Below are 17,173 nucleotides of genomic sequence, written 5' to 3'. Positions count from 1 at the left end.
TGAATCAAAGCTGAAGAATTCATTGGAAATTTTATGATCTTGGCAGTAAAATAGGAGGAGTCATGTTCTATTTAAATGTGCACAATGTTATATGTTAATTATATCTCAATAAAATAATAATAAAAAAAGAATTAGTATGCCACCAAAGAGAATGAAAGAGATGTTATTAAGAATATAGACTCTTTCTTGAACACTACAATGAGGATGGTGATGGACAGATATGTCAAGTACATGTAGGAAAAGAGGGAGAAAGTCAGAAGTAAGCAATGAGACATTTCTGAAGGTCAAGTATTTAAAAAATAGTTTGTAAAGGAGACCAAATTGAAAGGTATTTATTTTATTCAAATTTCCAATAAACTCGAATCTACTTATTAAAAAAGAGAAAAAGCAGAACTGACAAGATTTATGTAACATATATGTAACAGAACTAATGATATATAAAAGACCTTGCCAGTCTCATTGATCTTTTGAAAGTTTGGTAAATTGGCAAAAGTAGTTGAAGATTAAGCAAACTTTTGATAGTCAAGAAAAATGTTAAATTACGAGAAAAGAATGAACTAAAGAAGTAAACTTTTACTTTTATAAGTTGTCAGAGAGTAAATGGAACAGATTTAAACTAAAATAAAATACAGTTCTGAAAGGAAAATGTGAAGGCCAAAACTTTGAAGAATAACAATAACATTACCAATTTTAAATGGCATTTTAATTACTGAACTAGGAATAGAAATTCGTAGTTAACCAGTGTATATTAGCTTAAGGTAAGACAGTGAGAAAAAAACAGATAGATTAGATAGATAGATAGATAGATAGATAGATAGATAGATAGATAGATAGATGGATGATAGATAGGCAGATAAACAATTCCTCTTTCATACTGAGAAAATAGGATAAAATCAATATGAAGCCTATAAAGAAGTCCTATAACATAAGTGTTAAAGAACATATCACCTAAAATGCAGCTATAGCTCACAGACATTGCTAGCAGTATTCCCAAGCAGATCACACTCCATAGGGAATCAAAGCAATATTCTCTTGTTTAGAACAATGAGAATGAGAAAGCAGAAAGAACTTTCCTAAACATTTTATAGCATAGGGATGCTATAAAAAAAATTTTTTTAATTGACCGAAATGATACTTTGGGAGCCATCATCAAATAGCACCAGATAGAACTCAGTACAATTTAAAGATAAAAGAAAAACAAACACTACAAAAAAGATGTGGAGAATAAACAGAATTTTTCCAATGAAGCAATAAGGACAGAACATTTCTCAGCTCATTTTATCAAGACAGTATAACCTTGATTCGAAAAAACCTGAAAGGGACTTGACAGAACTGAATTAAAGACCTAAATAAATGTAAGCACATAAGGTAATCATGAATTGAATGATTCAATATTGTGACTTCTCCTCGAATTAACCCATAAATTCTATACAATTCTGATGAGAATTCCAACATATATTTTTGTGGCACTTTCAAGCTTATGCAAAAATATATTTGAATGCAAAGGGTCAAGAAGAACTGTCTTTAAGTAGAACCGAATTGGAGGACATGTACTACCATGTATTGTAAAGCTTTAGGAAGTTTAAAAAGGGTGATATTGAAACAAGGACAGAAAAATTACAAACAGAAAAAAACATCCAGAAATTGACCCACATAGGAAATACACCTAATTTGCGACAAAGGTGCCAATGCAACGTTGTGGAGAAAGGGCTGTGAATTGGATGAGTAGAGCAGAATCCTTCTGGGATTCCCTAACTGCTTCTCCTGACACACCTTTGAGCCTTGGATGGTTACTATCTCTGAGATAGCCCATCCATATCCACAGATGGACACTTTATAGATTCTCCTGAAGTTATCCTGATCTGAGTGGGTTCTCTCTCTCCTGCTGGGTCTGTAACTGAGAAACATGAGACAGGTAGCACTTAGAACATGCATAACCACACAGTCATTCTCCTGCTCCTTGGCAGAAACATCCTTTTAACAGCTTAGTTTGATGTTTTTCTGTCTTCTCCTAATGATTTTCACAGAAAGAGATTCAATTTCTTTCCTCAATGACATATCCAGCATGAAACTAACCTTTGCTGATAGAAATTTGTACTTTATACACAATGAAAATTTACCTCTCTTTTCCTTTTATGCTCATCAGTGAGATCATAGGGTATCACTGTTAAGAAGGGACCGTGGACACCATCAAATCCAGAGGTTTCCACAAGGGTGTTTCTGTTTATGATCTGATAAATTTCCTAAGTTCAAAAAGAATAAATGGAAATCATTCATTTGTCTAATTTAGGACCATATGGGTAATTCTGTTGTTTATGATGTCCTTAGTGGACAAAACCTTTCTAAACACATGATCTATAGGAAAAGTTTGAGGACTACCTAACCTAGCGTAACTTCCTTCTTTTACTGTAGCTCAGAGAGGTTATAGCTTATCCAAATGTACCCAGTTCACTTGTTGCATAACTTGGAATACGGCCCTGGTTTCCTTGCTCCTAATTAGTCCTCTTTCCATTACACAATCCTCCTTCTTAAATGAAAACTTCCTGCCCCAATATAGCTTTATATCCATGTTTCTTTGGGATGACTCTCCGGAAAGCCAAGTACCTAGCTACTCCAAGTGGGGTCTGAGAACCAGCTGCATTGATATCACCTGGGAACTTGTTAGAAATGTAGACTCTTGGCCCTTTCCCCAAGCAACAGCTTCTTAAAATCTCCTGGCGACTCATAGACGTGTTAGACTTTGAGACACTCTGGCCTGTGGTCTTGCTAATTTCAAATCTATAAACAACACCTATCCCCAGAGTCCATTCCCAGAGTCCAGATGTACAAGTAAATACCTATTTTTCCCCACTTTCATCACCCGCAGTTGTAACTGACTGCGAGAAGACTCATAAGGAAGAGGAACTGTCTGAAACTTCTTTCTCCCCAAAACAGAAGGTTGATGCTGCTTTTTAATATGACCCCACCAGCACCTAAGGGTTATTTGCTTTTGGAGTAAAGTATTTCCAAGTTGTCTGGTGTTGGTTATCTTTATGAGTTACAGCTCCTTGAGAACCCAAGTTTCTTCCCCCTCATTGCCTGTAACCTGCTAATGGAAAATAGGAAATGAAAAGTGACAGAGATAGGGGTGAGGAGGGGGGAAACCCAGCTGGACAAAGGGAAATTATTTGGAAATTAAAAACAAAACAAAATATGGATCCAGGAGTCTGGGAGTTGAAAAGGGAAGTTTTATGTAATTCTAGCCAGTTGATGTCATTGTAGTCAGCTCTCTGACCGACTAGAAAGGCCAAGGGGTGGGGAGATGTGGCAGTGGGAAGGACCCAGACATTGTCCTTTGGAACTGAGACTCAGCCTTCTGCGTGCAGGATGAGGTCAGAGAGAACAAAGAGACATGACTGAGCAAGAGCCAGGGCCATTTCCCTGCAGGGGTGATGCCGCAATCCCAAAGAGCAGCCCAGATGTGAGTTTAAAAGCTCCATTACCCCTTCTGGGCCTGCCCCTCCCTCATTGAGTCTTTCTGAGGCCTCCTAAGCTCATCACAGTGAGGCCTCCAGGCTTCTAGCTCATCTGTGTTCAGGAATGGGAGGGTCGGGGCCACTGACACACACCGGTATCCTGCAGCCTATTATTTCCTGCCTGTCCTGGCTCCCCTCCAAGGCCCAGCATGACAGGTGGATGAAGTTCACGAGAAAGCTCTGTAATGGGCCAGTTTTCCAGGAATGCTGCTGCTAACTAGATTCACGAACTAAGCCACCCTCCACCACCCCAGGCTGAATGGAGAGCCAACTGAATGGGACGGAGTTGATTTTTTTTTTTTTTCTCCTGTCTCCAGTCTGGATCCTGTGATTGTTTCAGCTGGTATAAGCAACTCCCTATTCGGGCTCCAGGGTTCTAAGTGCTTCCTCATGCCTCTGTTCCCAAACCAATGACCTGTCCTTAAGGGCCTAAAGGAAGGACAAGTGCCATTGGGGAGCATGAGAATAAGAGAGCAGAGGGCCTTCCAGTACTTTAGCAAAAAAAAGTCTCAGGGCAATTTAGGAACCTGATTGTGAAAGGGCGAAATGGGGAAAAGCAAAAAACGATCACAGCTTTTAATAGATGTTCCAGAAAAATTTAGAGTCAGATTTTAAATTTAGACAAATTACTCTTTTTGAACAGAGCTTGTAAAAATATCTGATTTTTCAAAATGCTTCTGACTTTTCCCCAAAAAAACTGAGTTAAAAGGACAAATATCATTTAATGCTCCTTGTCTGGTGCCTCAGGCTGAGCAGTTGGAAACAATCCTGAGCTATCACATATGGTCCATTCAGCAGAGCATCTACTGAGTGTGTAACATATTCCTCCCACTGTACTGATAAGGAAAGAGCATGGGAAGGAGTGCAAAATGCGGCGAATTCCCTCCCTCCTGTGAGCGAGGAAGACGGACACGCAGGTGGATCAACCGTACTATGGTGCAGCTTAGCTTTGAGATGGAGGCATGTGCGAATGCTATGGCAACACACAGGAAGGAGACACAGGAAAAGACGCCAACTCTGAGGGAGTGAGAGCTGCACTCTTTCCAATTCTGGATAAGCAGAGCCAGATGAGAGGGGCCTGGCTCACCGGATGGCAGTCTGGAAAAGTGACTTTGGGGAAAATAGCAAACTATGGACCAAGGTCAACATCTATTTTATCTTGGGCTCTCACTGGATGCTAAATAATCATCATCATTTCCTGCTCTGAGTCCTGCACCAATTTCAGAAGCATTTGCAGAAGTCTTTAGTCTATTCCCAGGAACCAGCATGGTTGCTGAGAGAACTAGATTGACTTAACACAGATGTCCTAGAGATCCAGGTGGAAATTATTTTGAGATAGAATTATGTAGTCCAAGCTGACCAGTATCTAAATGGCTTACATCTACTGTGGCTTCCACAGTTAAATACTAAGCCTATCTTCCCTGTGCCATATCACCAGTGCAAAGGAACGAACCAGAAGAGCCAATTATTCCCTCTATCCCCATCACCACTTCCATCCTGCCCACAGGTGTGGTGGGGGAGATTACTTGAATTTGAGGCTAATAATCCCTCTTACTGCCTTTGTATGAGATTTACAAAAAGGAGTGAACGAAAGGATTGATTCATCTTTGTATGTATAAAATACCCTCCCCTTGCTGATTAGGTCTTTGAAGATTATGTACTACATAGGAAAATGTTTCACTCTCTTAATAAGGGTCTAGACTACATTTGTGTGTGTGTTTTTATTCTAATTTTATTTTTATTGTTTTAATAATTATTGTTATTTTAGTTTATTATGGTGACATTGATTAACAAAATCCAATAGGTCTCAAGTGTACGATTCGACAGTAGGTCATATATATATATATATATGTTGCATTGTGTGTTCACTGCCCATAGATTTCTTTCTGTCACCATGTATTTGACCCCTTTTACTCCATCTATTTCCTTCCTTTTCCCCTTACTTCTGGTAACCACTAGTCCGTTGTCCATGTCCCTGAGTCTTTGTTTGTCCTGTTCATTTGTTACTTTTAGGTTTATATCCACATATAAGTGATATCATGTGGTTTTCAACTTTTTCTGTCCAGCTTATTTTACTTAGCATGATTATCTCAAGAGCCAATTCATGTTGTCACAAATGGCGATATTTCATCTCTTCTTATGACTGAGTAATATTCCATTGTATATATGTACCACAGCTTCTTTAGCCAATCATTTATTATAGGACACTGTGGTTTCTTCCATGTCCTGGCCACTGTGAAGAATGCTGCTATAAACATTTGTGTGCAATTATCTTTCCAGATATATGTTTTCAAGTCTTTGAGGGTAAATTCCCAGTAGAAGGATTGCTGGATCATATGGTAGATCAATTCTTAGTGTTTTGAGGAAACTCCATACTGTTTTCCATAGTGGCTGTACCAGTCTGCAGTCCCACCAGGAGTGTATGAGGGTTCCTTTTTCTCCATATTCTCTCCAACATTTTTTATTTCTTGTCCTGTTGATAACAGCTATTCTAATGGGTGTGAGATGGTATCTCATTGTGGTTTTGATTTGCATTTCCCTAATAGCTAGTGAAGTTGAGCATCTTTTCATATGTTTGTTGGCCATTTGTATGTCCTCTTGGGAGAAGTGTCTGTTCTCTGCCCATTTTTTTTTAATTGGACTATTTGTTTTTTTGTCGTTATTGAGTCATATGTGTTCTTTGTGTATTTTCGTTATTAGACCCTTATCAGAGACATTGCTTGCAGGTATATTTTCCCATTCGCATGGTTGTCTCTTTGCCTTATTGATGGTTTCTTTGGCTGTACTGAAGCTTTTTAATTTGATATAGTCCCATTCATTTATTTTTGCTTTTACTTCCCTTGCCTTTGAGGCCAAATTCATAAAATCCTCTTTAAGTCCAAGGTCTATGAGTTTAATTCCTATGTTTTCTTCTATGCAATTGATTATTTCAGATCTTATATGCAGGTCTAGGCTACATTTTTAAAGATATTAATGCTTATTTTTATAAATGCCTTTGAACCAGTATTTATTTGCTTGGAAACTAAGAAGAGAGAGAAAACATATCTGGATGTTGCACTGTTAGAGATCTATCAAAAGGGACCACATTTAGAGTGCCAAAGTCCACCTTTGGATGTTCATTCTATTAGAATAGAAAAGCCCATCCTTGGACTGTCTTGCCAGAGTACCTATCATCATCTTTATTCTCCCTTCCTCTCCCCTACGTAGTATGCTAAGGGAAGTAAATGAGACTTTGAAGAATTGCTGTAAGTTTCTGCATTATGCTGTTGTGGTTGGAACAGAGATGCTAAATAATCACCTCCTTGGGAAAAGGGTGAAAGATCCCTAAGAAGCGAAGTTGTTTGTGATGAAAAGTTTTAATACAAAAGCAGCTCTCTCTGAGAGAAAGGGCCAATCTTAGGACAGGAAAGTCTGGCTAGCTAAAGAGTAGAGCTTATGCCCATGAAGAGCTTTCCCTGTCATGGTCTTAAATTATCTTGGTCTCTTGCATTGTTTTTATAAAAATGGTCATATTTAACCTTAACTTTGAAGTCGATTTCTCCTACTCTGTAATTCTCCTTTTACTATAACAACCCTGCAGTAAATTTTATTTCACCTTTAAAGACTTCTTGGAATATTAGGATTTAGAGACTTTCTAGGTTCCTCTTTATCAACTGAGATTCATGCTACACTAACAGCATTATCATCAGAAGAACACTGGTCCTGACAGTCTTGGTGGAAGTAAATCTGAGACCAAAGATCTTTTCCAAAATATACCAGAGAGAGAGCATGTTGAAAGAGATTTGAATATTTGGATACAAGGAGAAATTTTTTTAAAAATTCTTATGACCTTGCTACCCTCAAGAAGCTTCTGATTTACTCAAGAAGGTAAAGTGTGTACACATGACTCACTTTTTCCAGCTGAAGTCCTCATTTGCCCATCCCTCCTTAGCCCCACCCATCTTTGTGGATGGTACCACCATCCATCCAGTTTCCAAGCCAGGAGTTTGGGTTCCCAGTTTAATTCTTTTTTTTTTTTTTTTTTTTTTTTTTTTTTTTTTTTTTTTTTTTTAGGTGAGGCAACCCTTGGTTGACCTCACAGATTGCAAGGACCTTGTCAGTTTACAATCCCTTATTTTTTTTATTTTTTTATGCCTACAGCACTTGGTCTTCCTAAGTGATTTCCCATCCAAGTACTAACCAGGCCCAACCCTTCTTAGCTTCCGAGATCAGATGGGATCGGGCTTGCTCAGGGTAGCATGGCCATAGACTCGAGTTTAATTTTTTCCTCTTCCATCTCAAAAGCCCTGTTGGTTCTATCCTCCCATATACTTGTAATATTTTTATTCAATATTATTACAGAGACAGACATTGGAGAAGATGTAGAATGGGGAAGCCCCTGGATTTTGCAATGGGAAGAATTTTAATGACTTAGGGAGCAGTTTCAGTAGCTAGAGTATAGGAGATTAAGCAAGTGTGGTTGACAGAAATGGCCAATGTATCTGGTAAGTACTTGGGATTGATGTTATTTCGTACATGCTCAAAGTTTTTCAAAAGTCAAAATTATGCCCCTGTTAATGAGTGAAATGAATATGAGCTCTTCCCGTTCCACTGTTCTATTTCATATTTTCTCCCCCCCATTCAAAAAAAAATTCTACCTTCTAGAGAAATAATTATAAAAATCTTGGTAATAGTAATTTGTGAAAAGTTAGCCTTTCTCACTGTAAGAGCATGCATAGAAAAATTCCAACATGTATGCAGAACTAAAATAGAAGTTTAAGAAATTTCTGAATTTTGAGATGGTAAATAATCTTTTTCTTGAATCCTCTGACTCATTTTTTCTTATGAATACTAGCCTACATATATTTAAGAATTATTTCTAGTTTCCCAGCTTACATTCTGTCAACTAAACCAGTCACCTTACTATTTGTGTGGCTTTGGCTTACTTTTATTTATTTTTTAAAATTTTATTTTATTATTGGTTTCAAGTATACAGTACATTGGTTAGATTTGGTGTTTTTTATTTTCTCCCATCTCTCCATCAGTCTATAATCACAGTCAACATCCAAATGCAGTTAAAATATAATTTTAAAATGTATAAAGAATCTAGCAGCCAGAGTATTTAGGTTTGATTGTTGGCTACACCACATAGTGGTTGTATGAACTTGGAGAAGGACAATGTCAGATGCTCAGGGTCCTCACCTATGATATGCAAGGAATTATATCACCTTGCTAACGGTTTACACAAGAGCTAAATAAGAGCAAATATGTGACAGTGCCTGGCTCATAGTAGAGATTTAATAAATTTTAGTTTCTTCAGACACCCTTCCTAAAATCCCCTACTCTTTCTTGAGCTACAGACTTGAATTTCAAATTCCCTGCAAATATCTCTACTCAGAAATTTTTCTAGTACCTCAAACTCAATGTACCTAGACTGATGGAAGTCACCATTTCCCATCATTTTCCTCTGTATTTTTCTTAATACCATCAGTCTACCCTTGTTTCATCCTCCACTGATACCTGGCAGAGTCCATGAGTTGCCTTAAAGGTATCCTCAGGTTTAAGCAGTTGGGTCTAAATTAGAAATAACAGATGCAGAGAGCAGCAAAATTCCTCGGAGACTTTCTAACCCTAGATGCCCATCTCCATTTCACCCTTTTTTTCTGGTTTGCAATGCTTGGCTCCTGATCCAGACCTAGTATCTGCTTTTATCTTTGATTTACAAGGATCCAACTCAACTTTTGTTTTTAACTTTTATGAGTTTGTTTAAGCCAAACCGATGCTATATGCCAAGGAGCAAGATCTCGAATGCTCCTGCCAACTCAGCTTTTCTAGACTGTGGATTAGTGTCTAATCTCTGGAATCACAATTATTGCAAATACTCATTAACTGAATCCCCTTTCTGTAGTGTCTTCTTATCTAATCCAGCCTTCCAAAAGGAATAACCTTAATTATCCAAATAATTCCTTTAATAATGTTACTCCTCTACAGATAAAACTTCAATAGCTCCCCCTTTGCCTACAGCACAAATACTAAATAATTTTGCCTGGAAATTATCTGAGGAACTGTACAACTTTGTTTCTACTAATATTGCTAGTCTTATCACTGACCATTCCCCTGGAAAAATTATTTGCTTTAATAGCGACATAATTTACTTACTCTGTAAGTATTAAAGTGTACTTTTCTTTTTGGCTGTCCAGCAAGTCAACAACTTTACCTTCTTGTTTTGGGGAGAATCCTATGATTATATTTTCCTGATGAGATGAGGATCAAATACATCATCTCCCCACTCTGTTTCCATGTTATGAGCACTGACTTAGGCTTAGCCAATCAGATGCTCCCATTCAGGATGATGACTGCTGAATGAGAGATGTAAAGATGGTGGAGCAGTTGAAATTCATTTAAGAGATGATGGTGGCATTGGTTGAGTCCTCTGGCAGTTGTAGTAGCATCCTAGCTAGATTCTTTTTGCTAAAAAACTATCGTTTCTTGTTTCTCATCTCTTGGGAATACACTTGATTCCTACCTTTTTCTAAACCTGGTCCTCCAGCTTTTTGATGATTTTGTAAGCCACTAATATTATTCTAGTACATTTCCAGTGTCCTTCTTATAGACAGAGATGGCTTCTGTTGCTGTCAACACCGAGAGTCTTAACTTATATATCCCCAAATATGCTGTGTTGCTTTCACCATTGTCTCTTTGCTATGCTAATTCTGCGTGTAGAATGCCTTTCTTGCTTCTATCTGCTTTTCTATATCCAGCTCAGATTTCTCCTTTCTTGATCGTTCTAACATTTTATAAGTACAACCTGTGAGCCAGATCCTGGACTAGGATTATACACAGACAAAAGGCACAACTCCTTTGCTCATTTGAAATGTCATGTACAGTGAAAGACAAATATATAAAGAACAATTACATTTCAAAAGGATAAAAGCCAAGATGGTGATATGTACTATGTTCATCAGGGCATGAAGAGAAAAGTTCTCACCTATGGTAAGCTTCAGTAGACAGGGAACCTGTCAGGTAGGAAGGACAATACAGGCATAGAGTGAGAATGAGCAATGGCAGAGAGGTGTGAAAGAACATGACAGTACTGAACAACAGCTGAAGGTCAGTATGACTACAACACAGGATGTGAGGGGAAAGAGAGTGGTGGGAAATAAAACTGGGGAAGTGATTCCTATCTGACAAGTTCAATGATGTGGCCTATATCCTCTGGGCCAGTCTTCAAACCTTTTTCATAGCACATTCCATCAAAAATCTTTGAACTTCTCCCAAATATATATGTACTTATAAATCTTACACAGTATTATACTGGATTCATATATGAAGTTTTAATGAAATTAATTTTATATTTAACTTTAAAAAGTAACAAATACAACGCTAATATAGTCTTCCCACATACCAAAGGATTATCTGGCTTGGCCTCGATCTGGTATCATTAGAAGAGTTTACTAGAGGGTATATCTGCTTTTTTATAAGACAAATCTACCAAAAGCATGGAAACTAGACTAGAGCAAAATCCTTGAGTTTTAATGTGTGTAAAGCCCACCTTGATTGCTTTGCAAATAAAGAAACAGCATCCCAAATGAGTTAATGGAACTGAGCAATATTCATGAATAGCTACTAATATTATAAAAATACAACCAGACATTTAGTGCCTCCAGATGGAAGTGTTCGATACCTCATATCATCTATGAAGTATTCATGCCAAAAACGTAAATCCGAATCTGATCAAGGCTTTACATTTAAATGATAATACAAATGATTTGTAATTATTATATAATTATTAATATGTAAATAATAAAATTCAAGTAAGTAAAATATATAATAAATTGTAAAATTAAGTATTATATATTATTATATAAATTAAAGAAAATATAGGGGACAAAGGACATGTTAACTGATATCACGAAGTTATAACCAGCAAAATACAGATTGTGGGAAACTATAGGACAAACAACTCAATTTCTTTAACAAATAAGAAGTGGGGGTAATGGTGGTAGAAAGAGTGATAGAGGAGGAAAAAGAAGGCCAAAAGCGTATCAGCCAATTGCAATATGAGGAAGTTATTTGGTTTTTGATTCAAAAAATTGGGAGACAACCTGGGAAATTTAAATGCTGACAAGATGTTTGGAATAAAGGAAATATCATTAATTTTTTAGTGTATTTAGATTTTTTGAAAGTCTATCATTTAGAGATACACTGGAATATTTACAGATGAAACAAAGTGATATCTGGTACTTGCTTCAAAACAATCTGGGGTGAAGGAGGGTATTAATCAAGTAAGACTGGCCATAGGTTGATAATTATTAAAGCTGGGTGATAAGTACATGGTAAGTCACTATATTTTCTCTTTACTTTTGAATATGCTTAAAATTTCCCTAATAAAATTGTACTTTAAATTCCGGTTCCTGTGTTTCTCCCTTTGTAGATTCTGATGCTGTAGATCTAAGGTAGTACTGAGAAATCTCGGCTTTTAACCATTGCCCCAGGGAATTTGGAATCAAATGATCCCTAGATCATAATTTGTGAAAATTAGACTAAACAGTGCAATGACTTGAAGGAAGGAAATCAAGTAGAAGAAATTGGCAGTATCTTTAATGGAGTAGGTGCTCAAGATAAATATCTCTAAATTTTATTTGATGATTGTTTACAAATAATTGCTCCAAGTCATAATAGTGTTTGTGTATAATAGGCATTCAGGGTGTGATTACTGGCATTATTTCCTGATTTGGGCCTTTTTTTTCCATTAGACTTTTTAAGAGTCCCCTAATGCCTGCCTCATGAACCAAGGTTAATTCCCGATTAGATAGTCATCCTTGTGAATACTTGCTTCTGAATCACAATCATAGGAGAGATGTTGCCAGGTCTTTCAGGAAGGGAGAGACACCCAGTTGTGACCCATTAAATTGGCATTAACTCTCACTCCACCCCTTCCAGGAGGAAAGGCACTTATAACCCTGGGAAGAGGAGGGAGCAGAGAGGTGACCTGTCCATCCCAGTGCTTTCAGGTCACGTCGCATCTCACACGCTCCCTCGCCCCCTTTTTCTTTCCACTTTTGAGACTCTTTCCATTGGAATCTAGGTCCTGGGTGTGTAATGAAGGCAGGGCTGGCTGTGTTATAAGGCAAACTAACTGAAAATGGGAGGGTCCTGCCATAGCCACTCAGAACATGGTCCCTTTCCAGCGGTTAACCTGCAGGTGACCCTCCCAGCAAAGTCAACACAAGACGCTGCTGCTGGCTGAGCCTCCTTGGGATCGCAAGCATGCTTTCCACTCAGGCAAAGCTCTGCTGTCCTGCCAGCAACAGAAAGCAGTCTTTCAGAGGAATCTGTTTCTTATCTTGAGCAGTTCCAGCCTTCAGACCTATCTGGGATCATCTCACCTCAAGATGACTAGATGAAACGGCCGCATCCCTCCCCCCAACACTCCTTCCCAACCCAGTACGCTGTGAACTACAATGGCTTTGCCTCTCCTGCACAATCTTGGAAAACCTCACTGAACCCCACTGATAAGGTAATGAGACAACAATAACCAGTGATGGACACTGCTCATATTGAATTTTATAGACAGAGACCTTCAAGTTTAAGGTCTCAGTGATTTGTTCAAGATTGCTCAGCTCAGATTATTCAAGATTGAAAGTTAGGATATGGTAATCTTGCTTCAGGTTTTGTGCATTTAACTTCCTCAGAGTTTCTTTGTTATTTACCTAGATAGAATCAGCTTGCCTTTGAAATCCTATCCTGCCCCTTTCTCCCTATAGGGGACCTACATGCCCATGGTGGTCTGTGTGCATTTCCCTAAACATGCCCCACTTGTTCTCACATAGTTCCTTTTTCTTTCATTTTCCCTTCTTCTTTCGTTCTTCCTTCATCCTGAAATACTTTCTTCCCCTCTACTCCAATTTCTCTAATTAAAACACTGCTCAAGCTTCAAAGCCTTATAGGATTCACTCCCCCACTCGAATCAGAGTGGCATCTCCCTCCTTTGTGTCTTCATCACATTCTGATAAAAATAATAGCACTTTTTGTCACACTCACCTTTCTTTCTTTCTTCTTTCTTTCTTTCTTTCTTTCTTTCTTTCTTTCTTTCTTTCTTTCTTTCTTTTCTTTTCTTTTCTTTTCTTTTCTTTTTCTTTTTGTATTTTTCTTATTGTGGCATTGTGGCCATGTATATACTTGCCTTAAGAATCCTGTTATATTGCAAACTCCTTGATCCCAGTGACGATATTTTATTCAACTTTTTATTTCCTTCGGCATTTACAACAGTGCTTTGTATATAATAGGAGCTTAAAAATCTACTGAATTGAATATACGTGATCCTGAAATATATATAGCTTAGTTTTCATTTATCAATATGTGATTAAATGTACAGGGGAAGTTAGATGCTGCAAAGGGTTAAACCTGTGATAAGTCCTTACATAATTAAAACAGGAACTTCTTAAGCAACATTATAATTTATGTCTTCGCTAAATCTGTATTCGCATATACTAAGCACATCAAAAATGAATTGCCACTGTGCTTTGAAAATCTTGTTCAAAACATTCTCCCCCTTACATAGGTACGTAGAAGTACAGCCTAGAAGACAAGCTATAGAGATGCCTGGGGAAGTTAGTATATTCACCTCAGGCCTCCTTGCTCTTTTGTAATTCTGGATTGGATAAGGTATGTGAGGAGGGGAAGGGCAGCCCTCAGGGGAGATTAATAATAAGGCCTGAAGGATGAAGATCAAAGAACAGCTTTGGCTGCAGACTGTTGCACACTGCATTTTGCACCCATTCTTGGGGTCAGTACCCTTCTCAATTACACTCCTCCCTTGTTTCTCCAAAGATCCGCCTTCTGCAAGACCATAGGTTGCTGTTTATCTGCAAATAATCCACTGTCTAGCCATGAGACAGCACCATCATGAAAAGTTTTACAAAACTAATATGGAGCCAATTTTTTGTTAGGGTCAAAGTTCAGGGAGTTTGTTTAAACTTTTCTTCAAATATATATCCAAAATGAATTATCTTAATTGGTCTTCTGTACTGTTTAACTTTGCTAATTAACCTACAGCCAAGTCATAAACCTTTAAAAAATTAGTCTTTTAAATCATCTGTTGCATGCTGTCTGGAATTTACTCCCAAATAACGTGGTGGTAAATGGGAGTAGGTAGGGGTGGCGTGGGTGGTAGGTTACCATGAACCAAAAGGTGACAATTATTAAAGCTGGGTGAGGGGTTCCTGGGGGTTCATTATACCATTCTCTCTTGTTTTAGTATGTGTTTGAAATTTTTTTTATTAACTTTTTTTTTTTTTTTTTTTTTTACTATTTGATCTTCAAATTCTGCCTCCACATGATTCCGGTGTGGTTAACTTTTTCTGTTTTAGAAGATAAGAATCACTTAGTTGGGTCATCTGCTTCCTCTGCCTTTCTCATTAACCCGAATTGTATCATCTTCTCTCCTTGGCCTAGCTTGGTGAAGCAGGGGTCTGTCTGCTTGGTGAATCTCCAGTACTATCCACAGGGTGACCCAAGAATCTTGGGCCTTGCCAGCCTGAATGCTCAGACTCCTTTCGTAACCATTTAAAAATATGCCAAGGTAGTGGGAGTTCCAAGCAGGGTTTTATTTCCACTCGGAACTTCAAATACTGCCGCTGGGCTGCAAATAGAAGCTAGGTGGTGGCTTATTTGCGAAAGTTGCTATATTCTTTTTCTCTTTCCTCATTCCTTCTCTCTCTCTCTCTCTTTGTCTCTCTCTCTCTCCTTCCTCCTCTATTGAAAAAGCATCTATTGGTGGGCAGTTACCACCTGGAGGATACATGAACTCTCTGGTGTTAAATATGTCCAGGACATAATAGACAAAGCCGTTTAGGCCGCTATGAATGACACAGTAGGTCAGCATCTGTCTCCCCTTTTGGGAGACTTTATAGTATTGGTTTGGGAAGAATATACACTTTAAATCCAAATGTAAAACCCTGTATGAAAAGGTAAGCCTCAAATGGTGCTTTACAGGTGTTCTGACACCGGCAAATCAAACAGGGCATTTCTTTAAATCATACAAGAGGACAGACTTGCCATCTGATCCATAGCGGAGTTCATCCCACACAAACCACGTCCAAAATACGATTCCACTCGGCAAGCAGTTCCCTACAACATCAGTCACTGGCAGGTAGGTGTCCCTTGAAAACTGCTCTCAGACACTTCCCCTGAGATGTTGCCTTCCTCTGCAGTTTATCTGATTCTGTGAGGCCAAGGAGTCTCCTTGAACACCCAAGAAAGGCAAAGTGAAAAAAAAAAAGAGCATTCCAACTGGTTAGAAGCCTGTGGAGGAAGATGGCCAAAGAGGCTGGATTTACAACTGTCAATCACCCCTCTCATCTTGCACAGGAAAGACGTTTCTTTAATCCACCTGTTCAATTATTTATCATGCTATGTGTTTCCCCTTAATTGTCACTCAGGCAAAGACTTTACGTTGTAAGGGGACACCTTAGAATTTTTTAATGACACAGTGATTGACACTAGATCCTGGAGTCAGATGTTCCCAGTGACGCAACTTGTTCTCCCCCTAGCAGAAAAGCTTCCTGCCATGATTAAGTTAGAACTGTGAAAGTGAGAAAATGTGTTGTCAGCCTTCCTCTGATGCAAGCACTTTTATTATAGAGTCTAGTTGCAGAGGAGTGAAGCAACACAAGTCTTGCCTCCAAATATGCCTCCTCTCTCCAGACTAGCCACTCTACACATAAAGGCAACCTATCCCGGACACTTGAAATACCAATGGTCACAGTCATGCCTTTTCCAAACTTACAGTTTTTCCTGCTCTATCCCTTCTTTCTTTTCTATTTCTTTTTCTGGGTTCATACAACAGTGTGATCACAACTGGTTTATGACTGGCAGGCTGCCAGCCTCCAACCTCTCATTAACTACCCCTGTCAAGCAAAGCAAGAAGCAATTCATTCTGTATTTGAACTTGAAATGGAAAATCATCTGTGTTTGCTTTTCTCGATAGGAGGCTGAAATGGAGCAAAAGTGTAATTCTATTTTTTTTGGACAAGGTCTACGGTTCCCAATGAAAATGCTTGAGAACCCGAGAGCAGTGGTGTCAGATCCACTGTGACTAAACACTGGGTCATCTGTTCCTTGTTAGAACAACACAAAGGACTTTCTCAACACCCCCTATTTGGGTTCTCTCTACTACTCCTCATGGTCCCTCGGCAAAGGGATTTGGGGGACGTGGCTGCCTCCTGCGTGAATGAATAGTCTCAATTTTTACTGATTCACTAATTTACCAGTGTTGTAACACAACTAATGCAAAGAGAACAAAACACACACAATGCTATAGCCTATGAAAATTTATGATTAACTTAGAAAGGAAGGGGGAAACTGATAGAAAATATGTTACACTCCCATCACTGTGACAATTAGGACACTAATGGATATTTATTCCAAATTACTGTAAGCATTTTGTCCCCATTCTGTCCTAATACCAGAGGTACTGAAATCAGTTCAAATATATGAGGTTAATACATAGATTGAGAAGTTGACCCTTTAGGCTTTTATTGCTCTTGCAGAATTATGCCTAACCTATTGTAGCCAGATGTATCTTAATGCAATTGCAAAACAGTTTCTTTTTACTGCTTGAATTTCTATTACCTGAATGTGCTTAACATATCGTATGTGCTCTGTGACTATTGGCC

The 17,173-nt window shown here is 38.3% G+C and overlaps 1 protein-coding gene and 1 pseudogene across 3 annotated transcripts in view; one reads left to right on the top strand and one right to left on the bottom strand.

Moving 5' to 3' along the window:
• Positions 1–17,173, top strand: part of LOC107515746 (60S ribosomal protein L10a-like) — a 226,600-nt gene that overhangs the window by 176,274 nt on the left and 33,153 nt on the right. For 2 of the 3 annotated variants that reach the window (XR_004951655.1, XM_036223843.1), the window contains one exon: positions 12,850–13,014. The exons of the other annotated variant lie outside the window; for it this stretch is intronic. The gene's annotated coding sequence lies outside the window, so the exon portion shown is untranslated. The remainder of the gene's footprint in view (positions 1–12,849; positions 13,015–17,173) is intronic. 3 annotated transcript variants of the gene reach the window in all.
• Positions 7,647–7,765, bottom strand: LOC118604534 (annotated as a pseudogene).

The sequence above is a fragment of the Rousettus aegyptiacus genome, unplaced genomic scaffold (genome assembly GCF_014176215.1).
Source record: "Rousettus aegyptiacus isolate mRouAeg1 unplaced genomic scaffold, mRouAeg1.p scaffold_m13_p_6, whole genome shotgun sequence".
NCBI lineage: Eukaryota > Metazoa > Chordata > Mammalia > Chiroptera > Pteropodidae > Rousettus > Rousettus aegyptiacus.
The sequence above is the reverse complement of the archived record's forward strand: the minus strand, read 5'-3'. Positions and strand labels throughout refer to the sequence as shown.